The sequence below is a fragment of the Moschus berezovskii genome, chromosome 5 (genome assembly GCF_049115385.1).
Source record: "Moschus berezovskii isolate FMDL1 chromosome 5, NW_MosBer_1.0, whole genome shotgun sequence".
NCBI classification, from domain to species: domain Eukaryota; kingdom Metazoa; phylum Chordata; class Mammalia; order Artiodactyla; family Moschidae; genus Moschus; species Moschus berezovskii.
The window spans coordinates 19,799,041-19,823,308 of NC_142464.1; the positions used below are offsets into that span (position 1 = coordinate 19,799,041).

A 24,268-nucleotide genomic window follows, 5' to 3' on the forward strand; every position below is an offset into this window, starting at 1 on the left:
CTGGTCATAGTAAACACCCTCTTCCAACAATACAAGAGATGACTCTACACATGGACATCACTAGATGGTCAACACTGAAATAAGATTGATTTTATTTTTTGCAGCCAAAGATGGAGAAGTTCTATACAGTCAGCAAAAACAAGACCAGGAGCTGACTGTGGCTATTATTGTAAAATTCAGACTTAAATTGGAGAAAGTAGGGAAAACACCTAGACCATTCAGGTATGACCTAAATCAAACCCCTTACGATTACACAGTAGAAGTGACAAATAGATTCAAGGGATTAGATTTGATAAACAGAATACCTGAAGAACTATGGATGGAGGTTTGTGTTATCGTACAGGAGGCAGTGATCAAGACCATCCCAAGAAAAAGAAATGCAAAAAGGCAAAATAGCTGTCTGAGGAGGCCTTACAAATAGCTGAGAAAGAAGAGAGGTGAAAGGCAAAGGAGAAAAGGAAAGATATACCCATCTGAATGCAGTTATAACAGCAAGGAGAGATAAGAAAGCCTTCCTCAGCGATCAATACAAAGAAATAGATGAAATCAACAGAATGGGAAAGACTAGAGATCTCTTCAAGAAAATTATAGATACAAAGGGAACATTTCATGCAAAGATGGGCTCACTAAAGGACAGAAATGGTATAGACCCAACAGAAACAGAAGATTTTAAAAAAAGCGTGGCAAGAATACATGGAAGAACTATACAAAAATGATCTTCATGACCCAGATAACCATGACGGTTTGATCACTCACCTAGAGCCAGACATCCTGGAATCTGAAGTCAAGTGGGTCTTAGGAAGGATCACTATGAACAAAACTAGTGGAGGTGAAGGAATTCCAGTTGAGCTATTTCAAATCCTATAAGATGATGCTGTGAAAGTGCTGCACTCAATATGATAGCAAATTTGGAAAACTCAGCAGTGGCCACAGGACTGGAGAAGGTCAGTTTTCATTCTAATTCCAAAGAAATGCAATGTCAAAGAATGTTCAAACTACCACACAATTGTTCTCATCTCATACGCTAGCAAAGTAATGCTCAAAATTCTCCAAGCAAAGCTTCAACAATACGTGAACCGTGAACTTCCAGATGTTCAGGCTGGATTTTGAAAAGGCAGAGAAACCAGAGATCAAATTGCCAACATCTGTTGGATCATCGAAGAAGCAAGAGAGTTGCAGAAAAACATCTACTTCTGCTTTATTGACTATGCCAAAGCTTTTGACTGTGTGGAATACAATAAACTGTGGAAAATTCTTCAAGAGCTGGGAATACCAGACCACCTGACCTGCCTCTTGAGAAACCTGTATGCAGGTCAGGAAGCAACAGTTAGAACTGGTCATGGAACAGACTGGTTCCAAATTGGGAAAGGAGTATATCAAGGCTTATTTAACTTATATACAGAGTACATCATGCATAATGCCAGGCTGGATGAAGTACAAGCTGGAATCAAGATTGCGGGGGGAAATATCAATAACCTTAAATGTGCAGATGACACCACCCTTACAGCAGAAAGAGAGAACTGAAGAGCCTCTTGATGAAAGTGAAAGAGGAGGGTGAAAAAGTTGGCTTAAAACTCAGCATTCAAAAAACGAAGATCATGGCATCCAGTCCCATCACCTTATGGCAAATAGATGGGGAAACAATGACAGTGAAAGATTTTATTTTCTTGGGCTCCAAAACCACTGCAGATGGTGACTGCAGCCATGAAATTAAAAGATGCTTGCTCCTTGGAAGCAAAGCTATGACCAAAAGCAGAGATATTACTCTGCCGACAAAGGTCCATCTAATCAAAGCTAAGGTTTTTCCACTAGTCATGTATGGATGTGAGAATTGGACTACAAAGAAAGCTGAGCACCGAAGAACCGATGCTTTTGAACTGTGGTGTTGGAGAAGACTCTTGAAAGTCCCTTGGACTGCAAGATCAAACCAGTCAATCCTAAAGGAAATCCTGAATATTCATTGGAAGGACTGATGCTGAAGCCAAAACTCCTATAGTTTGGCCTCCTGATGGGAAGAACTGGCTCATTGGAAAAGACCCTGATGCTGGGAAAGATTGAAGGTGGGAGGAGAAGGGGACAACAGAGGGTGAGGTGGTTGGATGGCGTCACTGACTCAATGGACATGAGTTTGAGCAAACTCTGGGAGTTGGTGATGGACAGGGAGGCCTGGCGTGCTGCAGTCCATGGGATCGCAAAGAGATGGACACGACTGAGCAACTGAACTGACTGAGGTCTCTGACTTGTTAAATTTGTAGGGGCAGAGCAGCTCTTCACCATCAAGATGAAACAGCACATACAAGATGACACTCAACCAAGTTCTAGAGGCACAAGAAGCTTCCATGAGCAAATGGATCCAAGTTTTGTGGCACCTAGTCTTGCTGCAAGGCCCACCTCTATGTGGACCCACACATATGGACAGGGAAGAAATGCCTTAAGTCTGATTTACTAACGGTTATGCACAATATACGGGCAAGAGCCATAAAAAAGTTCATGCTGCACTAGAGTTCTTCACACTGTCACAATGAAGGACAAGTAGGAAGATAAATCTTCACAATAAGCAGAACTTTAAGAAGTACACCTATTTGTACATTTTACCTAGAGAGAAAGATCACCATAGTGAAGGTGTATACATAGAGTCTAAAGGTTTCTTTTGATGATGAGCAAGTAGGAAGGAAAAAGATTGGATTGACCGGAGGTTTAGGGTAGAGGTACATGTATGGACCTCTTAAAATAGGTTCATGGGTGTGAGAATATTGTGCCCCATGTGAATGCTCAGCAAAGGGCTCTCACTATGGAGAAGACTCAATAATCAAATGGGCAGGAAGATCAAGACTGCAAATGTCAACTGTCCTCTTCCCCAGGAATCACTATTTCTCAGTAGGTTCAAAAGCAAAGATGGAGGTTATCTATGGGCTCAACCATGAGAACTTCTTACCAAGGCAGATCTGGCTATACCACCACGAATGAACACTTTAAATGCCAGTAGCAGAAACCCACGCTGAGCCCTCCATACAGCTCCCAATGTGGTGAATGGGGTGGAGGGATTATATCGAACCACTTTCATTGTGGACTTGGTAGCAATTTTTGTCACTAAAATGGATATATGTTCTGCATATAGATTTTACTTCCCTGCTATGTTCTATTAGCAAAACTTTCTGTGGACTTACTGAAAGTTAATTTCACCCACAGTACTGCATACAGCACTGCTTCTGGTCAAGAATGCTATAGGAGTCCCACAGGATTCATTGGCTTTACCATAAACCAGGAGCAGCTGGCTTTGCAGAGCAGTGCGGTAGTCTGCTGAAGGCTTGGTTACAGAGCAAACTGGAGGACACCTTACCAATTGGGGGTACTAGCCTAGAGAAAATGGTGTACGCTCCAAATCGATAACCAATATGTGGCTTGTTTCACCCAAGGACAGATCGGATGGGACCATCATTGTTGTTCAGTCGTGTCTGACTCTGCAATCCCATGGACTGCAGCATGCTAGACTTTGCTGTCCTTCACCATCTCCTGGAGTTTGGTCAAACTCATGTCCATCGAGTCAGTGATGCTATCCAACCGTCTCATTCTCGATCGTCCCCTTCTCCTCCCACCTTCAATCCTTCCCAGCAACAAGGTCTTCTCCAATGAGTCAGCTCTTCACATCAGGTGGCCAAAGTATGGGAGTTTCAGCTTTAGCATCAGTCCTTCCAATGAATATTCAGGACTGATCTTTAGAATGGACTGGTTGGACCTCCTTGTAGTCCAAGGGACTCTTAAGAGTCTTCTCCAGCACCACAGTTCAAAAGCATCAATTCTTCCACACTCAGCTTTCTCTATGGAAAGGAGTAGAACCTCTCACACTACCCTCCCCCGGCCCTTACTGAGAGTACATTAAGTTATAATTGTAATCTCATAATCAGTTGCTATGGGGGCTGTGGTCAATATTTATATTTTCTTGCTTGCATGGCAGGGTATATGTTCATGAGGTAACCTATTTCTTGCCCCCCACCTCCGTTTCACCTGTTATTTTACATAGGCTGTATTGGTGGTAGTTATCTTTATAGTTTAGTACATGAATAACATGTATGTAGCTTTCACAAAATCTATCAAATGTCCTCTTATTTATCTTATTTAAGTGTCTATGCAATAAATTCTTTCTAAAATTAATTTCTAAGGATGAATCTGCATTTCCAGATGAATTTACGCACTTTGCTGACTGATGAAAACCATACTGTATAGCATGTTTCTCTTTTAAATTGGTTGTCTGGAAACAGAGCTTTTTATAATCACCATTATAATGATCCGTTCATTCAGGTTTCCAGACATTGCCTCCTTCCTTTCTTCTGAATGGTTGCGGATTAGTGCTTTTCATTTTATCTTTTCCCTCACTGGTCTCTACCCATTTTTTTCACTTCAGTTTCTGTTTAACGAATACTCCCTTAGCGAAGCAGTTCACGACTTCCCTTAGCAGCAGTTCAGCCTTAGAATGGCCTGTTCATTCCACCAGTGCTTCCTCAGTGCTTATCACGTGCAGACACAACAGTCCTGCTCCCATCACTGTACACGGTCCCCATGTCCCCGACTAGCCCCACTATTTTATGTCAGATGTTCATTGTCAATTCCATGGGCAACACTGGGCTGATGTGTGGCTCCTCTTATCTGGACTGTCTTTCAGAGTCTGTTTCTCACTGTTCATCACTCACAACCTCTAGGGTCTGTCTTTCACCAGTGGGTGCCTTTATACCCAAATCCACTCTTAGGTAAGATCTTACAATTGCTGGGTTTTCAAATAACTTCTCTATTGACCATAGCTTAGATTAACTGCAACCTTTTAGAAGCTACCTGAACACAAGAACTGCCTGATCCTGAGAGCCAGTGACTTTCTTCCTTTTGAAATGCATGAAGAGATTGTGATCGTGGAGTGAAGATCCCATGATCATGGTCAGTATTCTGTGTAGTAAAAGGAATGAAGACATGAAATTCATGCAATTAGGACAGAAACACCGCGATCTCTGGAGAGATGTGTTCTCTGCTGGCAACAGTTAACCAGGATGTTAGTCAATCTCTTGAGAGTTTGGTTAGTAAAAATAAATGGATTAGGCTGTACACAGTCTACTGCTCTCTTCTCTTCTTCTATTCTTTAGGAATAATATTTGTCTAACATTGGAACAGTTCCTCATGGGTAGGTTGCCTATCTTCCTCTCTCTTTTTTTTTTTACCCTAAATGGACATTTCCACCTTCCTGCATGCTTGTCCTACCCAAGCACGTATATTAATTGTTTAATTCTTTCAACATTTCTGTAAGTACCCACTGTGTGCCAAACACAAACTGCTTAAGGAAAAACAGATGAATATGATGCTGTTTCTGGACTCTGGAAGTCCACAGCTGTGGGGAGGCCAGTGTGCAGACAATAATTACAGCCTCATAATAAACGACAGGGCAGAGGCACCATAGAATTCTGAAGATGGTCCTTCACCTGACCCACAAGCTGAGCGGCCCTTTAGGGACAGTGACCCGGTTTTATAAGGCAGCACATGGTCATCAGTCCATCATGCTGGGGGAGTTGCTGAGCTTTTTTCACAACTGAAAGAACCAGCAGAACATCTCAGGCCACTGTAGGAGCAGGCAGTTTTGGAAAGTCACACTAATTTCCCTAGACACTCACGTGTTATAGGTAGTTGTGACCTGGGATAGTAAAATCTGTACTCCAAAATAGAATTTTGAGGGAGAAAACCCCACATGTATCCAGTAGGTAGGGCACATACATTGTACAAAGTACTACAGCGCTCCCTTCGTAGTCCTGAATGCCCCACATGCTGCTCTAGAAATCCTCGGCCAGTGAAATGATATCAATAAACAATGGCAATTGGTCCCTAAAGAATTGCCTTGAGGAGGGTAACAGAACAAACACACCACAGTGGCAGAAATCGAGCAAGGGAGGATATAATTATTTATAATATACAGATCAAAAGATATGGCTATTTTAGACAAGCACAGTGGGTTCAGATCAGAGTGTTACCTATGGATATTCTGAGAAGGTAACGTTTCTATACCCCTCAAGAGATTTACAAGAAATCTATTTATGTTCCCTCCTTGACAGTCCTTTTCCTTGTATTGCTAACTAGCAACCAGCATGACTACTCAACCAAAACATTTGTACCAGCAAATGCAGTCTTGTCTCCCAGCAGCACACAGGACTGAGGGTGGGCTCACTCTGACGTTCAGGCTGATGGTCCCCTTGGAAGAAAGAACCCAGTGTGTCGGCAAATGATGCTTTTGGCTTGGTGTGGGTTGTGCAGCTTTTTAATAAAGTATCCACTTTTCTTAGTCCTCCCTTTAACAAAACAAAAACCACTGCTTTCTTTTCTATGTAGTCATTGCTTAATATTCACCCTATCCAAGTTCGCCATCTACAGGTCATATAGTTTACAGTTGCTTTTAAGGTCTTGAGAAGATCACATGTGAGAATTCACATGTGCCTCCTTTTGGGGGAGTTTATTCTGCTTCTGAGGCTATTTTGGCCACCTGATGCAAAGAACTGACTCATTTGAAAAGACCCTGATGCTGGGAAAGAGTAAAGGCTGGAGGCGAAGGGGACGACAGAGGATGAGATGGTTGGATGGCATTACCGACTCAATGGACATGGGTTTGGGAAAATTCCGGGAGTTGGTGATAAACAGGGAGGCCTGGCATGCTGCAGTCTATGGGGTCACAAAGAGTCGGACATGACTGAGCCAGTGAACTGAACTAAACTGAACTCTGCTGTTGATTGATACCACAACTGATGGCTATCTACTACATAACTACTATCTTGTTAGATGTTTCCTGAACTCTTCTTTTACATTTGTCTACACGCAGGGATTTATTTTGAAAAGATAACAGTAAAGAAGAGCTATGAAATACATGTTTTAGTATGTTTACGTTTCTAAATTTAAGCTTCTCAGATGACACTACTGGTAAAGAATCTGCCTGCCAATGCAGGAGACACAGGAAAAGCGGGTTCACTCCCTGTGTAGAGCCCCTGGGGTAGGAAGTAGCAATCCACTCCAGTATTCTTGCCTGAAAAATCCCATGGACAGAGGAGCCAAGCGGGCTACAGCCCATGGGGTCGCAAAAAGTCGGACATGATTGAGCACATGCTCACACATACACAAGCTTAAAAAAACACAACCTCCCTTCCAGTTAACAGGAAAGTAACACACTTTTCATTGATCCTTGTATTACAAAGCACTAATTATCCTGATGTTGTGAAAGTGCTTTACTCAATATGCCAGCAAATTTGGAAAACTCAGCAGTGGCCACAGGACTGGAGAAGGTCAGTCTTCATTCCAATCCCAAAGAAAGGCAATGCCAAAGAATGCTCAAACTACTGCACAACTGCACTCATCTCACACGCTAGTAAAGTCATGCTCAAAATTCTCCAAGCCAGGCTTCAGCAATATGTGAACCGTGAACTTCCAGATGCTCAAGCTGGTTTTAGAAAAGGCAGAGGAACCAGAGATCCAATTGCCAACATCCGCTGGATCATCAGAAAAGCAAGAGAGTTCCAGAAAAACACCTATTTCTGCTTCATTGACTATGCCAAAGCCTTTGACTGTGTGGATCACAATCAACTGTGGAAAATTCTGAAAGAGATGGGAATACCAGACCACCTGACCTGCCTCTTGAGAAACCTGTATGCAGGTCAGGAAGCAACAGTTAGAACTGGACATGGAACAACAGACTGGTTCCAAATAGGAAAAGGAGTACATCAAGGTTGCATACTGTCACCCTGCTTATTTAACCTATATGCAGAGTACATCATGAGGAACGCTGGGCTGGAAGAAGCACAAGCTGGAATCAAGATTGCCAGGAGAAATATCAATAACCTCAGCTATGCAGATGACACCACCCTTATGGCAGAAAGCGAAGAGGAACAAAAAAGCCTCTTGATGAAAGTGAAAGAGGAGAGTGAAAAGGTTGGCTTGAAGCTCAACATTCAGAAAACAAAGATCATGGCATCTGGTCCCATCACCTTATGGGAAATAGATGGGGAAACAGTGGAAACAGTGTCAGACTTTAGTTTTTGGGGCTCCAAAATCACTGCAGATGCTGATTGTAGCCATGAAATTAAAAGACGCTTACTCCTTGGAAGGAAAGTTATGACCAACCTAGATAGCATATTAAAAAGCAGAGACATTACTTTGCCAACCAAGATCCATCTAGTCAAGGCTACGGTTTTTCCAGTGGTCATGTATGGATGTGAGAGTTGGACTGTGAAGAAAGCTGATCGCCGAAGAATTGATGCTTTTGAACTGTGGTGTTGGAGAAGACTCTTGAGAGTCCCTTGGACTGCAAGGAGCTCCAACCAGTCCATTCTAAAGGAGATCAATCCTGGGTGTTCATTGGAAGGACTGATGCTAAAGCTGAAACTCCAATACTTTGGTCACCTCATGCGAAGAGTTGACTCACTGGAAAAGACTCTGATGCTAGGAGGGACTGGGGGCAGGAGGAGAAGGGGACAACAGAGAATGAGATGGCTGGATGGCATCACCAACTTGATGGAGGTGGGTTTGATTGAACTCCGGGAGTTGGTGATGGACAGGGAGGCCTGGCGTGCTGTGATTCATGGGGTTGCAAAGAGTCGGACAGGACTGAGCGACTGAACTGAAGTGAATTATTCTAACCACCCTTATCATTTACTGAGCACTTTGTTGGTACCATTGGCCTAGGAACTTACAGATATTATCTAATAAAGCATATTTATAAGTATTTTTTATCTGCACTTTGTAGATGAGAAATCTGCAACTCTACGGGGTTAAGCAGCTTAGTCAAGGACACAGAGCTAGTTAGTAAGTTGGAGAGTTGGTCCTTGACATTGGTCTCACATCAAAACTATGCTCTTGAAAAATACACCATGCTGCTTCCAGGTATTTCATTTTCCCTTGTTTCAAGCCTGTGATGATTGCCAATGAATTTTTCAGCTACTCTACTGCCTCTCAGGTTTATATGTCTCCTCCCAGACAGGGAGCAGGAGAGAATAACCTTTTTCTCTGGTGTTCCATACAACAGCCAAGAGTACAACCAGAAACTGTGAAGAAGTCTCTGTATCTCCGAGTCACTCCAGTAGCATTCCGGAGTTCAGGGTAAAGCTGTGACTCACTGCTCTTCCTCTACCTGGAGCTTAGGTTGGCAAGAGTGTCCTGATCATATCTGACACTCTCCATTGACTTTGCGTTCACTCAACGATGCCTAAAGTCTGACCCTGTCTCCAAAAGGATCCTCAATTTGCAGTTTCTATCATGCTTTTCTTCAGAGGTTGCCTTTTAAGAAGATCAAGAAGCTTTATTTGGGGAGGTATTTTCTTTATTCTCAGTTGAATTTGAGTCTCTATTCATCCCCTAAAGGTGAGGTTCACTTGGACCAAGTGGAGACATGCCCACTGAAGTGGGAGATTCTTAGGTTTAATTTAGCTGCAAAGGAACAGAACACACCCAAACTAACTTTAGCATAAAGGAGAAGTTATTGGATGGACACAGGGATATCTCATGAACATAGGGCATGTGGGATTGGAATGAGGAACTGGAAAACTGTAGGAGGCAAAAGTAGCCTCTCTCTCTCTCTCTCTCACACACACACACCCCCTCCACAATCTGCTGCATTCATTCCACTAAGACTTATGAAAACCTACTATGTCAGGCACCATGCTAGGTGCAAAGACCACTAGGTGGACAGAATAGACAGAGTCTGATTTATTTCTCTCTGTAAACCATCCTTATCCGATCCACTCACCCTGGCTTTACCTGCCTTCCTGATTCAACCGCTCAATAGATAATGACTCAGTCTCAGCATCCTTAGTTCAAAGTCTTAGCGCAACACACAGCTCATTACCTGTGGGCATCATCTGTCCATCCCTGGTCCTATCAATTAAAGAAACAATGACTCCGGTGGTGGTGATGTGGGGGTCACATAGGACAATCTCAGCAGTCAGGAAAGAATAATAGAGCAAAACTGTGTGAAAATGGGATGCTGGTAATGAGCATATGGCTGGTAAAGAAATGATGATCATCTCTACTGCAAAGACTTCCCAACATAAAAGGATGATAGAAGTTTGCATAAACTCAAGGGAAGGAAAGGAAAGCAACTCAGGAAGGCTGAAAACTCACCATGAGGTGTGGTAGGGTCTTCAGACATATGGCCTATGTTGGAAACCAGTTTGAGTCTGAGTGGAAGGCTCTGAGTGAAGAATGAGTTACTCAAAAGCCCTGTAACTCTGCCTCAGGGAAGCTGGGTGACCTTTGTTGCAAGGGGAAAGGAAGAGAGCAAGGGAATTAGAGATTGTAAAAAAGCAAGGCCTTCCTTGAAAAGTCTGAACAACTTGTGGCAGCTTAGAAGTTCAAACTACCTAGGGTTGCTGAAACATTTGTGAGCCTCAGAAGCAGTCAATCTCCAATTTTAAGAGCAACAGAGACACTGCAGCAGAAGCTTGTAAAGACTGGAAAGATCCTGAAAAACAGGGGAGTGGAGAAGCTGAAAATCGAAATAGGCAGTAACAAAATTTCTGTGACTGTTGCCTACGTTTTTCAGTCACTATGGCCTTGGGAAACAGGAATTACAATCGTCAATGTAAAAAGTAACTCCCCCCTCAAGTCTGGGCTGCCACCTTGCATGTCTCAAGTCAGTTCAGTTCAGTTCAGTCACTCAGTCATGTCCGACTCTTTGCGACCCCATAGATTGCAGCACACCAGGCTTTCCTGTCCATCACCAACTCCTGGAGCTCGCTCAAACTCATGTCCATCAATCAGTGATGCCATCCAACCATCTCATCCTCTGTTGTCCCCTTCTCCTGTCTCAGGTACCTCACCTCTATACGCTGACAAGATATTTCAGGTTAACTCCTTTCCTTCAAGAGAATCTTGAGAGGAAAATATATTTCATTTGTTCAACTGCACATATCGAAGGACGTGTTTAATTCTAATCCAATTTACTAGCATACTCTAATTTACAGTTCAATTTACCATTTTGAGGGAGTAAAAGTCATACCCGATAAAAATCCTCTGCTGAGTATAAAGTTCTTAAAACTTTCAAAGAAACTCAGTATGTGGCAAAAGGCTGCAGATGTAAAGAACTATAGTTACTGTAATACTAACTTAGCAGGTTACAGACATTGCCTTAGGTTGTTTGGATTTAGTTGGTGGTTATTTTACATATGAGTCCTAGATTCACTTCTCATGAGGTAAAGTGTTTAGAAATTTTATTTGTTATAAAACCAGGTAGACTACAAAGTCTTATTCTCATTAACCCTCTGATTTTTTTTTCTTCTCATCAGGTTTAAAATCTAGAACTGTTTTCTCAGGGGATGAAGTGTTAGTTGCTCAGTCTTGTCCGACTCTTTTCGATCCCATGGACTGTAGCCCACCAGGCTCCTCTGTAGGATTCTCCAGGCGAGAATACTGGAGCAGGTTGCCAGTTCCTTTTCCAGGGGTTCTTCCCAATCCAGGATTGAACCTGGGTCTCCTGCATTGCAGGCAGACTCTGGGTATGTTATGAATGCCTGACCAATCTCTCCTTTCTGGGCTATCAGGTTGTATTTACAGCAACTGTGAGGAATGAGGTAATGTCTCCCTCTGGGCCAGAGAGGATTCCTCAAGCTCAGTGTTACTTGGCTGCAACACAAACCCACCAACATCCACCTGGACTGCTCAGTATCACTCCTTCGACCTAGGAAGCCATGAGGAACTGGTGTGAACATGATGGTCATGCTGCTTGCTGTGCTCTGAGTAGTAAAGTCCTTTGTTTTTGACCCAAGAGTCTCATGTCTTCATTCAGCATCTGTGGAGAAGTAGCCAGCTAACGTACTAACTCCAAGGAAAGTAAAATAAAATCCCAGACCCTGAGACTTCATCTTGATTTCCAAGAATCTCATCACCCTTAAACAAGCCTCTTACAGAGTAGAATTGCCTAAAAATCTGTGTTAACTGAAATAGGATAAAGGTAAAAATGTCAACTTTATTCAATATATTTATTTTTATACTTTCTGCAATCTCCCAAATTGGTAGCCTGCGTATTACAAACTGCGCTCTTCAAAAGAAACAATTCTTAAAAATTAAGATCTGTGGTACTTTTCTTCCAACAATACAAACTAACCAAAATGTTCAGGGTTTCTGCTATGTGCCGTGATTTGCAGTAGAGATATAAAGGTGAATAAGACATAGTCCCAGTCCTTTTAGGACTCCGGCTTTGATAGAGACAGCAAGCACAAAGGTGTATCTCAAATACAAGACTGAGTATGATCAGATACAGTTGAACTCTAAGCAAAGAATGGGTGAAGAATAGGGAAGAGGAGATTTAGTTCAGTTATTATTTATTCAGAAGGTAAAACAAGAGTCAAACATTGTAGGATGGCAACTCTGACAAGTGGGAACATGGGGGAGAGGCAGGGTATAGGAAACAAGGGAAATGGTGTGAGGAGATGCACTGCAGACAGTGTGGGCCAGGGACACAGCAAGAGCAAAGGGCAAAATGATCTTGTAGATCCTAATGAATCAGCAGGTGGTTCAGGGTGCCTGGACGCCACTGAGAGACAAGTTGTTTGAAGTGCCCCTGAAAGCTTGCAGAGAAACAGTGCTCTACGAGAGGTGGGAAATGTGAGTTAAACTCAGGAGAGAGATTAGAACAGGAGATAAATTTGGGAATAAGGGGCATACTTGAAGCCATTACAAGAGAATAAAGGAGGCAAAAGTAGGGTATACAGAGGACATGAACTTCTAGACTTTCAGGAGCCAAGCAGTAAAACAGTAACCTGCAAAAGAAGTAGCCGGCCAAGTGTGAGAACCAGGCGACTGTGGAGCTGTGATACTGTGTAACAAGTTCTGCAGGAAGCCCAGGGAGTGGCTGCTGTTGCTAAGTCGCTTCAGTCGTGTCCGACTCTGTGCGACCCCATAGACGGCAGCCCACCAGGTTCCACCGTCCCTGGGATTCTCCAGGCAAGAACACTGGAGTGGGTTGCCATTTCCTTCTCCAATGCATGAAAGTGAAAGTGAAATCGCTCAGTCGTGTCCGACTCCTAGCGATCCCATGGACTGCAGCCTACCAGGCTCCTCCGTCCATGGGATTTTCCAGGCAAGAGTACTGGAGTGGGTTGCCATTTCCTTCTCCACAGAGAGTGGCTAGGAAGAGGCAACTAGATTGGGTGATTGGGAAGTTCCCATTGATTCTGCAAATAGACGTTTCAGAAGAGGACAGAAGTTGATAGATGAGTGTCAAACAAGGAAGTGAAAGGGATGAATGGAGACTTAAATACAGACTACTATTTTGAGAAGTGCTGCTGTTAAAAGAAGGGGAAAGATAGGCTATAGTCTCAGAGGAAATGAATATTTCGTAAAGAATCATTCAACTTAAATATGTGTGTAGGCTAAGGAGAAGATGTCAGAAGGCAAAATTTTTAAAAAAGAGAAATGAGAGAAAGCGACAAGGATTAACCAGACAAGTCACAAAGTAGGTTGGAATACAAAGTAGAATATTGTTTTTCTGAGGCAGAATGGAAGGAGAAACAAATGGCTAATGATTCAGAGAAAATCTGAGCACTCTCCATGTATAATCTGGTAACCTATGAGTCAGATACAAGGAAATTTGGCAGGCGTAAATTCAGCTTGAAATGAGAGAACCTGGATTGAAACAAGTGCTGTGGAGAACTGAAAAGACAATTAAGGATGAAGAAAAGAATCCATAAGCATCTCTCAGCTCAGCTATGGTTCATCATAATGGATCCCATCAGAATCAGCCGGGGCACTGTATTAGCTCGGGCCTAGAGAGCTGAGTGAACCCAGGTCTGGGAAGCGTATACAATGGAGGTCAAAGAGACGAAACAGAAGTCTACAGTGCTTGTAGAAATTTAGATAACCTTATTCATCCAAGGGGTCTAGACTCACAGGGAAGCTAGAGGGTCTAGAAGTGGACCCACAACTGGGAATTGGAGTCTAGAGTGGGCTCACAGCCTGGGAAAACTGCCAATGAAGACAAATGAAAAAGAAGAGGGGGATTATGTTTACACACCTGTTTTTCAGGTTTGATAGGGATCCACAGTTCAGAGTGGATCAAGAGAGGACAGAGTCTCAGCGGCAGCTCAGGCAGCCTGATGACCGGTGGAGTTGCCTGAGGTGGTCCGGGAGGCTCAGAGCGTTTTATAACCCTTCAAATGGGCAAAGTGTGTTATTGCTGCTTGTCAGCTACCCACATACTCTCGTGCAGCGTTGCTTTCACACATCTGTAAATTTCACCTTATCCACTTTGCTGCTGCTGCTGCTAAGTCACTTCAGTCGTGTTCGACTCTGTGTGACCCCATAGACAGAAGCCCACCAGGCTCCCCCGACCCTGGGATTCTCCACGCAAGAACACTGGAGTGGGTTGCCATTTCCTTCTCCAATGTGTGAAAGTGAAAAGTGAAAGTGAAGTCGCTCAGTTGTGTCCGACCCCTAGCGACCCCATGGACTGCAGCCCACCAGGCTCCTCCATCCATGGGATTTTCCAGGTAAGAGTAGTGGAGTGGCTTGCCATTGCCTTCTCCGTTATCCACTTTATGTATTGTTAAAACACAAGGATAATATAAACTGGTGTTAAGAACTTCAGAGAGGTTGTTCTTGAGTCCTTTTAAAAATTTTATTTACTGTCCAATTTGGGGGTTGAGCCCAAACTAATTTATTTATGGCCCTGTGGTAGACCGCTTTCCATTTTTTCTCTCACCTATAACTAATGAATTAATTGTGAGGTTTTGTTTAAAGTCTATGCTCCCCACTATATTATACCCTTCAACATGTCAGAGAATGTGCCTGTTCTGTTCTGTACTATACCCTGGAATATTCAACAGCTAAATCAATTCCTAGCACATAAAGGTATTCAAAAAATACTTGCTGAAGTGTGACTGCCAAGGGGAAGGAGGTGTGTGGAGGGATGGAGTGGGATTATGGGGTTAGCTGATGCAAACTATTATATTTAGAGGGATAGATACAAGGATCTACTGTATAGCATAGAGAACTACATTCAAAGGCCTGTGATAAACCACAATAGAAAAGCATATACTTTTTAAAAAAAGAATGGATATATATCTGGATATATATGTATAACTGAATCACTTCGCTGTACAGCAGAAATTAGCACAACATCATAAATCAATTATAGTTCAATTTTAAAAGTTGTGGTTGTTAAATGTTTGTTAAAGAAGATACTGGCTAAATATGGGCAGCCTCTGCTAGTTGATTAATGCCACTCATTGCTTACTGCATATATGATAAACTGGAAATGTTTCTTTTTATTTCATGAATATCTGTAATGTTCAAAAAAGATAAGATGCCTTTTATTGTCTCTGTAAACTATTACATTCTCTGCATACACTGTTGAAATGACAAGAAACAACATGCTTACTTTTAACTCATCCTCCAATCTCTTCCTTTCAAACTGATGTAAAATTTTCAGACTATTTCTTAGTGTTAATCCTCATCAGTTTTAACAGAAATTTCCATAAATTTCTCATCTCATTGCATTATGAGGTCATCTTCAGATTTTCTGAAATTTCTGTAGCAGTGTTTATGTCATAGTCTCTAGCTCAGAAAATAAGCCAGGTAATTAGGATGTTAGCCAGAAGGAATGTATCCATTCATTCAAATCAAGGTCTTAACCGGCTGCAATCGAAGAATCTGTAACTATTATTCTGTACAGTGCCTCACTGCCGCCCTCTTCTGGTGCAACATAACAGCTTAGGCACATGCTGCTGCTGCTGAGTCGCGTCAGTCGTGTCCGACTCTGTGCGACCCCATAGTCGGCAGCCCACCAGGCTCCTCCGTCCCCGGGATTCTCCAGGAAAGAACACTGGAGTGGGTTGCCATGTTCTTATCCAGATAACTATTAATAGATGTTCATTTTTACCTGGGCTTCCCTGGTGGCTCAGCGGTAAAGAATCCACCTGCAATGCTGGAGACACAGGGCAGTTCCTGGGTCCGGAAGATCCCCTGGAGAAGGAAAGAGCAATCCACTCCACTATTCTTGCCTGGGAAATTCCACGGACAGAGGAGCCTGGTTGGTACAGTCAGTGGGATCGCAGAGTTGGACATGACTTAGTGACTGAGCACGCATGCATATTTTTACTTATGAATGAAAATAAATATGGCACTCCATAAAACAAAAAAGTTATAAATAAATTACAAGACTTAGTCATGATGTAAGAAACTGGAAAACTTTGAAACATTAAAATAGTGACACATACTATTTACGTAACCAAAAATCTTTTTTTAACTCCGTTTCAGTAAAAATCCATTAATTGTTTTGAATTACAATATAGAAAAAAAATCCATTGTTTCATCTCTGATATTCCACTGTAACCACAATAAAAATTACACTTGTGCTATGTAGAGTTTGCCTACAAGGGCTTCCCTGGTGGCTCAGCTGGTAAAGAATCCACCTGCAATGTGGGAGACCTGGGTTCGATCCCTGGGTTGGGAAGATCCCCTGGGGAAGGGAAAGGCTACCCACTTAAGTATTCTGGCCTGGAGAATTCCATGGACTATATAGTCCATAGAGTCGCAAAGAGTCAGACATGACTGAGCAACTTTCACTCACTCACTAGCATTGCAAGGCATGTTTAAATGGCTTGACAGAACAAAAAAGATCTATTAAACTATTAGGGTATTTTAGAGTGAGGCCTGGCGTGCTGTGATTCATGGGGTCGCGGAGAGTCGGACACGACTGAGTGACTGAACTGAACTGAACTGAACTGAAATATATGAGAGAAATACTGATAATTAAAGGAGTATTATCTGTTTATGAACTGCTCCAGAGGTCCTTCACTAGCAAACAATGTAGTGGTTCTGAACACACACAGGAACTGAAGCCTTTGTTCATGCTCTTGTCTTGACTCCTACCTTATTCTCACTACACTTCCTACAGTCGACGAAGACTGACAAGCTTCTCATGAATGTGGTCTCCACTCTCTCTGTCTCCTGCTGCTGCCTGCGCAGGTCCGCTCCAGTTCACACTGTTAGCCTCGACACTGGTTTTCCTGCTGTCTGTCTCTCCCTGGCTCCTCAGTCTGCCCTTCGTGGACTGCCAGACAGCCTCTTCAAAACAGAGCAGCGTCACTTCTCTACTTCAAAATGCCTGTTGGCTCTCTGTTGTCTGTGGGATGCAGTCTAGGCCTCTGATCTTGGCATGGAGACTCCAAGCTGCCCCACTCAGCTCTGCAAGCAATGCAGCATAGTTTCTGCCCTCGAGCACTTGTCCTTGGTGTCCTGGAGTAGCATCCTACAGCGCTCTGTTGTTTGTGACTCTGTGGCAGAGCTTGGTCCAAGGCTCTCTTATACATCGGTTACTTAGTCGTCTCCCAAGAGACTGTGAGTCCCGAGAGTGGCCAGTGTCTGCCTGGTTCTCTTCTGAATCTCCAGCACACCGCTGGAGCTCGCTGTGACTAACACACAGGGGAAGCTCAGTGCAGGTTTGTAAATGCATGAATGAACGCGCAAAAGGCCGTTCTCCCCATCTTTACTGAAATCTTCGGTTTTTGAGTTTTATATAGTGCCACCTCTCTGAAACCTTTCTTGACTCTTACCTAGCGTAAGTAATTGCCGTCACAGTGTTTTGTTCATATAAGTTAGTTGTATATACTCCAGCCTCCTTTCAGGTCATAATCACTGAACGGCAGCCTGGGAGAGTGAGAAGGGCACGAGCTGGAGGTAGACAACCCTGAGCTTGTATTGTCGTCCTGCACTCACTCTTCCTGTCACCTTCGATAGGTAACTCTGCTCATTTTTAATTTTTTAAAATTGAAGTATAGTTGATTTACAATACTGTGCCAATTTCTGCTATTTAGCAAAGTGACTGAGTTAGCACATATATTCTTTTTTTTCATATTTTTTCCCATTATGGTTTATCACAAGGTATTAAACATAGTTCCCTGTGCTATACCGTAGGACCTTACTGTTAAATTATTTTATTTATCTATTGGCTGTGTCACATAACTTGCAGGGGATCTTACTTTCCTGACCAGGGATTGAACCTGTGCCCTCATCAGTGAAAGCACAGAGTCCTAACCACTGGACTGCCAGTGAATGCCCCAATTATTCTATTTTATCTGCTTTTCTAAAATGAACATTTCGCCCCCTCCTCTCTAAATGAGGCTAATACCACTTCCCCGTAGGTTTAACACAAAGATTAAAAGAGAAAGTGCGGAACTTTCCTGGCAGTTCAGTGGTTAAGGCTCTGTGGTTCCACTGCAGGGAGCACAGTTTCTGACCCTGGTTGAGAAACTAAGATCCTGCACTGCTTATGACACAGTTGAGATTTTCATGAAATTTTAGTATTTATTCCCTCTCCCTGAGGGTGAAAGTGAAAGTCACTCATGTGTCACTTCCCTTTGTGACACCATGGACTATACAGTCCATGAAATTCTCCAAACCATATCTAATCTAAATCTAGGTTTCCAGGGCTAAACCTACAAAGACTCAGTAATGTTTCCTGAGTAAATAAATGAATTCCAGGTGTATTTAGTCAAAAGTAATATAAATACATATTTTAACAGACTTTAAACTAATACAATTGCTTGTCATTCCTTCCTACTCAGTGTAAATATTGCATCTTAATACTCTGACATGGCTCAAATAAAATTTTTCTCATTTTTATGATTACAGTATCCAAAGTATACAGAGGTCACACAACTTGAAGCATAAATATTTTCTAATCTTTTGGGTATACCTCCATTTGTTTATTTTCTTTCATGTAGTCATTGTAAAGTATGTCTATGAAGTATTTCAATAAAATGAACTAATGTTTATATTTTAATGGAATAACTATATTATAATGTTAAGTAAGAAAAAATAGAATATAAATTAGTTCATACAGCATGATAGTGATTATATTTTAAAAAGTCACTGAGGATCAATGATTTTTTTTCCAGAAATAGCAAAAGTCCACCCTAAAATTCATTTAAAATCTCAAGGGACCCTAAATAATCAAAACAATCTTTAAAAAGAATAAAACTTGGGGGGCTGCCACTTTTAGAAAAATTGGACTACATCAAAATTAAAAAACTTTTGTGCATCAAAGGACACAATAAACAGAGTGAAAAGGAAACCCATGGAATGGGGCAAGTATTTGCAAATCATATAGCTGATAAGGAGTTTATATCCAGAATATACAAGGAGTTCTTACTACCCAACAACACAAACAACCCAATTGAAAAATGAGTCAAGGGACTTCAACATTTCTCCAAAGAAGATGTACAAATGGCCAACAAGCATAGGAAAAGATAAACTCAATAAGCATAGGAAAAGATAAGCTCCCTGTTACTAACCATTAAGGAAATGAATAAGCTCACCATTACTAACCATTAAGGAATGAACATTAAAATTGAAATGAGATACTGCCTCACACCCATTAAAATGGCTATTATGGAAAAAAAACAAAACAAAACAGGAACAGGAAAAGTGTTGGCCATGATGTGGAGAAGTTGGAACCCCAGCACGCTGTTGGTGGGAATACAAAATGGTACAGCTGCTATGGAAAACAGCATGATGGTTCTTCAAAAAATTAACACATAGAAAAATCATATGATCCAGCAATTCCACTTCCAAGTACATACCCAAAATAACTGAAAGCAGAGACTTGAAGAGATATCCATGCACCATGTTAATAACAGCACAATTCACAATAGCCAAAAAAGATGGAAGCAACCTATATGTCCATTGACAGATAAATGGATACGAGAAATGTGGTATACACATAAGATGGAGTACTGTTCAGCCTGAAAAGGGAAATTTAGACATCTGCTACAATAAGGATAAACCTGAGAACATCATACTAAGTGAGATAAATAAGTCACAAGAGAACAAATACTGCATGATTCTACACAAGGTACCTAGAGTTGTCAGATTCACAGAGACAGAAAGTAGAATGATGGTTGCCAGGGTCGGGTGGAGGGGAGAAGGAAAGTGTTTGACTGTACAAGATGAAAAGAATTCGGTGGATGGATGGGAATGATGGTAGCACAACAATGTAAACGTAAATTAATACCACTTAAATGTTTACATTGAAAATAGTTATAAAAGTAAACCTGATGTGCATTTTACCAGAATTCATGCAAATAATTTAAAAAGAGTCAGTAGGCAAGGAGCCCAACCTGGCTGTCTGTGATGACCCAGAGGGGTGGGATGGACGGAAGTGCAGGAGGCTAAGAAGAGAAGGGATATACATATAATTATGACTGAGTCGCACTGTTGTACAAAATTGTAAAGCGATTTTCCACCAGTTAAAAAATAAGGGAAACATAAAAAATTAATCAGAAGGAAATACACCAAAATATTGAGCTCTTGCCTCTAAAGTCATACTTTTTGATTATTTTCCTCTTTTCATATTTTCTACAGTGACTGTATAGAGTTATATCATTAGGAATAAAAGAATTTAATTCAAAAGTTTCATATGAAAACTTACCCCAAATCTGTGTTTATTAGATTTCAATCCATTTCTGATTTAGAAGAACCTCCTAGTTAAAAAAAAAATTTTAAACGCCGAACACAGTAAGAAATATTCTCTAAGTTTTTGTTTCCTGCGTTGTGTCATAGGCATTGTTGCATGCTTGCTATCTGAAACATCCAGATAAGAGAACAGAGGAAACTCATGCTCCTTTGTCCCCCAAGAGAGTGGAGAAGTTACAATTGGTCATCACTCTTCCCCACTTTCGATACACAGGAAGACAACTATTACTCCAATCAGACTTTTGTTCCATCACTCCAGTGAAAATGCCTTGATCAAAGCCATTGATAAACTCTACATACCTAAATCCAACAGTCTGTTCTCATTCCTCATCTTAGTCAACATACCAACAGCATGTGACGCAGACCCTGCCTTCTCTGCCGCCCTCCAGGACACCACAGTCTTTTGGTTTTGCTCCAGCGTTACAGGTCACCCCTTGATGGCCCCTTTGACTGGTTCTCTTCCTGTCCTAAATCCCATCCTGTTGGAATGTGCAAAGGCTCAGTCTCTGGCCCTCCTGCTTTCTCATTCTAAATCCACTCCTTGGTGATTTCATTTAGTTTATGCTTTTAAATAACATGGGCTTCCCTGGTGGCTCAGATGGAAAAGAATCTGCCTGCAATGCAGGAGACATGAGTTTGATCCCTGGGTAGGGAAGATCCCCCAGAGAAGGGAATGCCTACCCACTCCAGTATCCTTGCCTGGAGAATTCCATGGACGGAGGAGCCTGGTGGGCTACAGTCCATGGAGTCACAAAGAGTGGGACAAGACCGAGTGACAAATACTTTAAACAACATGTATTGGTTGAAAATCATCTATTTCCTCTCTCCCATTCAAACTTCTCTCTTGAACTTTACAGAAGCATATTTTCAACTGTTTGTTTGATTATGTGCACTTGGATATTCAATATGCATCACATTTTCAAAAATGTCCACATTGAAATCCTGATCTGCCTCAGCTAATGACTCTACCTTTTCAGGCGAGTGAAATGAAAGGTCAGCTCTTAGAAGAACCGTGTGTTCAGAAGAGGCTGAGTGGAAGCAGATGGGGTGACTGGAAGGGATACATCTTTGGAGAAAGTTTGGCCAGGGGAACTCCTTGGTTTCCTCATGTCCACTGAGTCTTTTACCCTGTGTGTGTGCAGCTTCAGCCTAAGAAGCTTTTCCTCTGACAACTGTGACTTGCGGGAATTACGGTGTTAAGATGCTGTGGAACTTCTGAAATCTGTTGCATAATAAGCAACACTTTTCTTTCACTCTAACTTCCCTTTTCATGCATGGTGGCTACTAGCTTGCAAATGAGACATTACCAGCCTACCAGATGCTTCCCAGAAGCTGTGATCAAGAAGTATTTAAATCATAAACGATTTTAAGGTTGTACCACAGTTATTTCTGATATATTTTTTAAGATTCTAGAATTTTGAAACATTTTATTATCATGAGAGCAAAACAGTGTTATTGTAGAAAATTTGGAGAAAAAATATGGTAAAAAAGAAAAGAAGAATTACCCATGGTCTCACTAAGAAATAAGCATTATAGTTTGATAGAATTATTTCTCTGCATAGTTATAATATTTATGATGAAGTTTTAAAAAGTGTAAGTTTCAAAATTTAAGTATTCTTTGACCATAATCAAGCGGTCTGATATTTGTCTCTCAACCTGATGCCTAGATACATTCAGAAATTATTTAACAAAACATTGTGACTCTGTACATATTTTGGTGGCACTTCTTTCACTCATGCTGCTGCTGCGGCTGCTAAGTCGCTTCAGTCGTGTCCGACTCTGTGCGACCCCATAGACGGCAGCCCACCAGGCTCCCCAGTCTCTGGGATTCTCCAGGCAAGAACACTGGAGTGGGTTGCCATTTCCTTCTTCAATGCAGGAAAGTGAAAAGTGAAAGTGAAGTCGCTCAGTCGTGTCTAACTCTTCGCGACCCCATGGACTGCAGCCTACCAGGCTCCTCCGCCCATGGGCTTTTCCAGGCAAGAGGACTAGAGTGGGTCGCCATTGCCTTCTCCTCTTTCACTCGTATCCTGTGGTTAACTTAGGGGCAGTTTCTGCGTGTGTTATCTCTTGTTTCTCTGTCAGCCTTACTTCAGAACTAGGCTCCCTCACCACTTTGCCTGTCCCCACATCCCACCTAACACAGATGACTAATCCCAACCCTCAGTAGCAACTGTTAACTTTTATCAAAGTGTTCCTAAGGAAAGATCTCTCCTACTGCGTACGTGGCAGGCATGGTGCACTTTAATAGCAGGATGCAGAAGCCTGGGGTAAGGCCAGAACCTCCTTTGGCGTTATTTGTTCAGGTCAGGAAGGCAAGTGAAGGACAGACATAGCTGCAGGTACTGGGGAAAGTCTGGTTTGGCACGTGTGTCATCTTACTCAGAAGGGATATTAAGAGACAACTGGCAGAGTTCTAGTAGATGGTTGGAACTGGAGGTAGAGGAAGTGTATTGCATGAGGCAGAGTAATGGAGTGATGGGAACAGCATAGCAAAGAGGTGGCAATAATAATTATTGCCGTTTATTAAGTAAATATGATGAATAATAGTACCTGTCTCACAAATGGTAGTGAGTATTAAATAAAATAAATGTATATAGGCCTTGTAGCAATAAGACTGACATATGATAGTCTCCCTGTATCCACAGGAGATTGTTTCTAAGACACCCAGTGGTAGCCTGAAACCATGGATAGAACTGATGGGATAAAATGTATATTTTAAAGGAAGACAAGAAAATTTAAGCATATAATTCTCTCTCTATTTGGGCCTTCTCCCTCCCCGTTTAGTGTGCAATGTTCATCTGCATTATAAAGGCTCTCCTGTCCATGGGATTCTCAGGATTCTCCAGGCAAGAATACTTGAAAGGGTTGTCATGCCCTCCTCCAGGGGATCTTCCCACCCCAGGGATTGAATCTGCGTCTCTTATGTCTTCTGCGTTGGCAGGCAGGTTCTTTATCACTAGAGCCACCTGGGAAGCCCAATAGATTAACAAGACCTCAAAGATGGGAATGCAAAGATCAAATTTTTCCTTTTTTCAATGCTAACAATGTTTTCTTTTTAACTTTATTGTTAATTGAATTTTGGCTGACAGTATCAAACCCTATATATGCCCTACATACATATCTATGACAAAGTTTAATTTATAAATTAGGCACAGCAGAAGATAACAATAACTAATAATAAAAGAGGACAATTGTAACAATATACTGTAAATGAAGTACATGAACGTGGTCTCTCTCTGTCTCTTTCTCTCTCAAAGTAACTGTTTGCATAAATTTAATGCCTTTCTAACTACACAGTAATCACAAACTATGACCAAAACATTTGCAATTTGAGGTGTGGCAGCCAAACTAGCACAAATTTTATTTTCTTTCTTCACAATTTCATGAATAGAAGACTTGTCCTTACAGTAGGTCTTAGCAAATTCAGCATACAATTTTTTTCCTTTCCTGTTTAAGTCAAGAACTTTCATCTTTTCACTTAGAGGAAGGACTTTATGTCTTCTCTTTGCATACCTGAATTGCCAGTGTCATTACTCTGGCTTTTTAGGGCCATTATTAAGTAAAATAAGGCTGACTTACTGCTGTGACAGTGTATTGGATAACCAGGATGACTGCTAGGTGACTAACAGTGGGCAATGCTCCACAAACACTCAAATCATGAGATTCATGCCTGGGCCAGACAGCGCAGGATTTCATCATGCTATTCAAATCTGGAAGGTAATTTAATATTTTGGGGGGCTTCCCGGTGGTGCCAAGGGTAAAGAACAGGCCTGCCGGTGCAGGA

General features: G+C 41.9%; 1 protein-coding gene across 13 annotated transcripts in view; it reads right to left on the minus strand.

The window, feature by feature from the left end:
• The window catches only part of ALPK1 (alpha kinase 1), a 125,946-nt gene that overhangs the window by 86,217 nt on the left and 15,461 nt on the right, over positions 1 to 24,268 (minus strand). For 2 of the 13 annotated variants that reach the window (XM_088836169.1, XM_088836167.1), the window contains exon 2: positions 15,887 to 15,969. The exons of 8 other annotated variants lie outside the window; for them this stretch is intronic. The gene's annotated coding sequence lies outside the window, so the exon portion shown is untranslated. Of the gene's footprint in view, positions 1 to 6,146; positions 6,224 to 15,886; positions 15,970 to 20,437; positions 20,490 to 24,268 lie in introns of all 13 variants that reach the window. 3 more of the 13 variants (XM_055434073.2, XM_055434068.2, XM_088836170.1) reach the window with 2 other exon arrangements.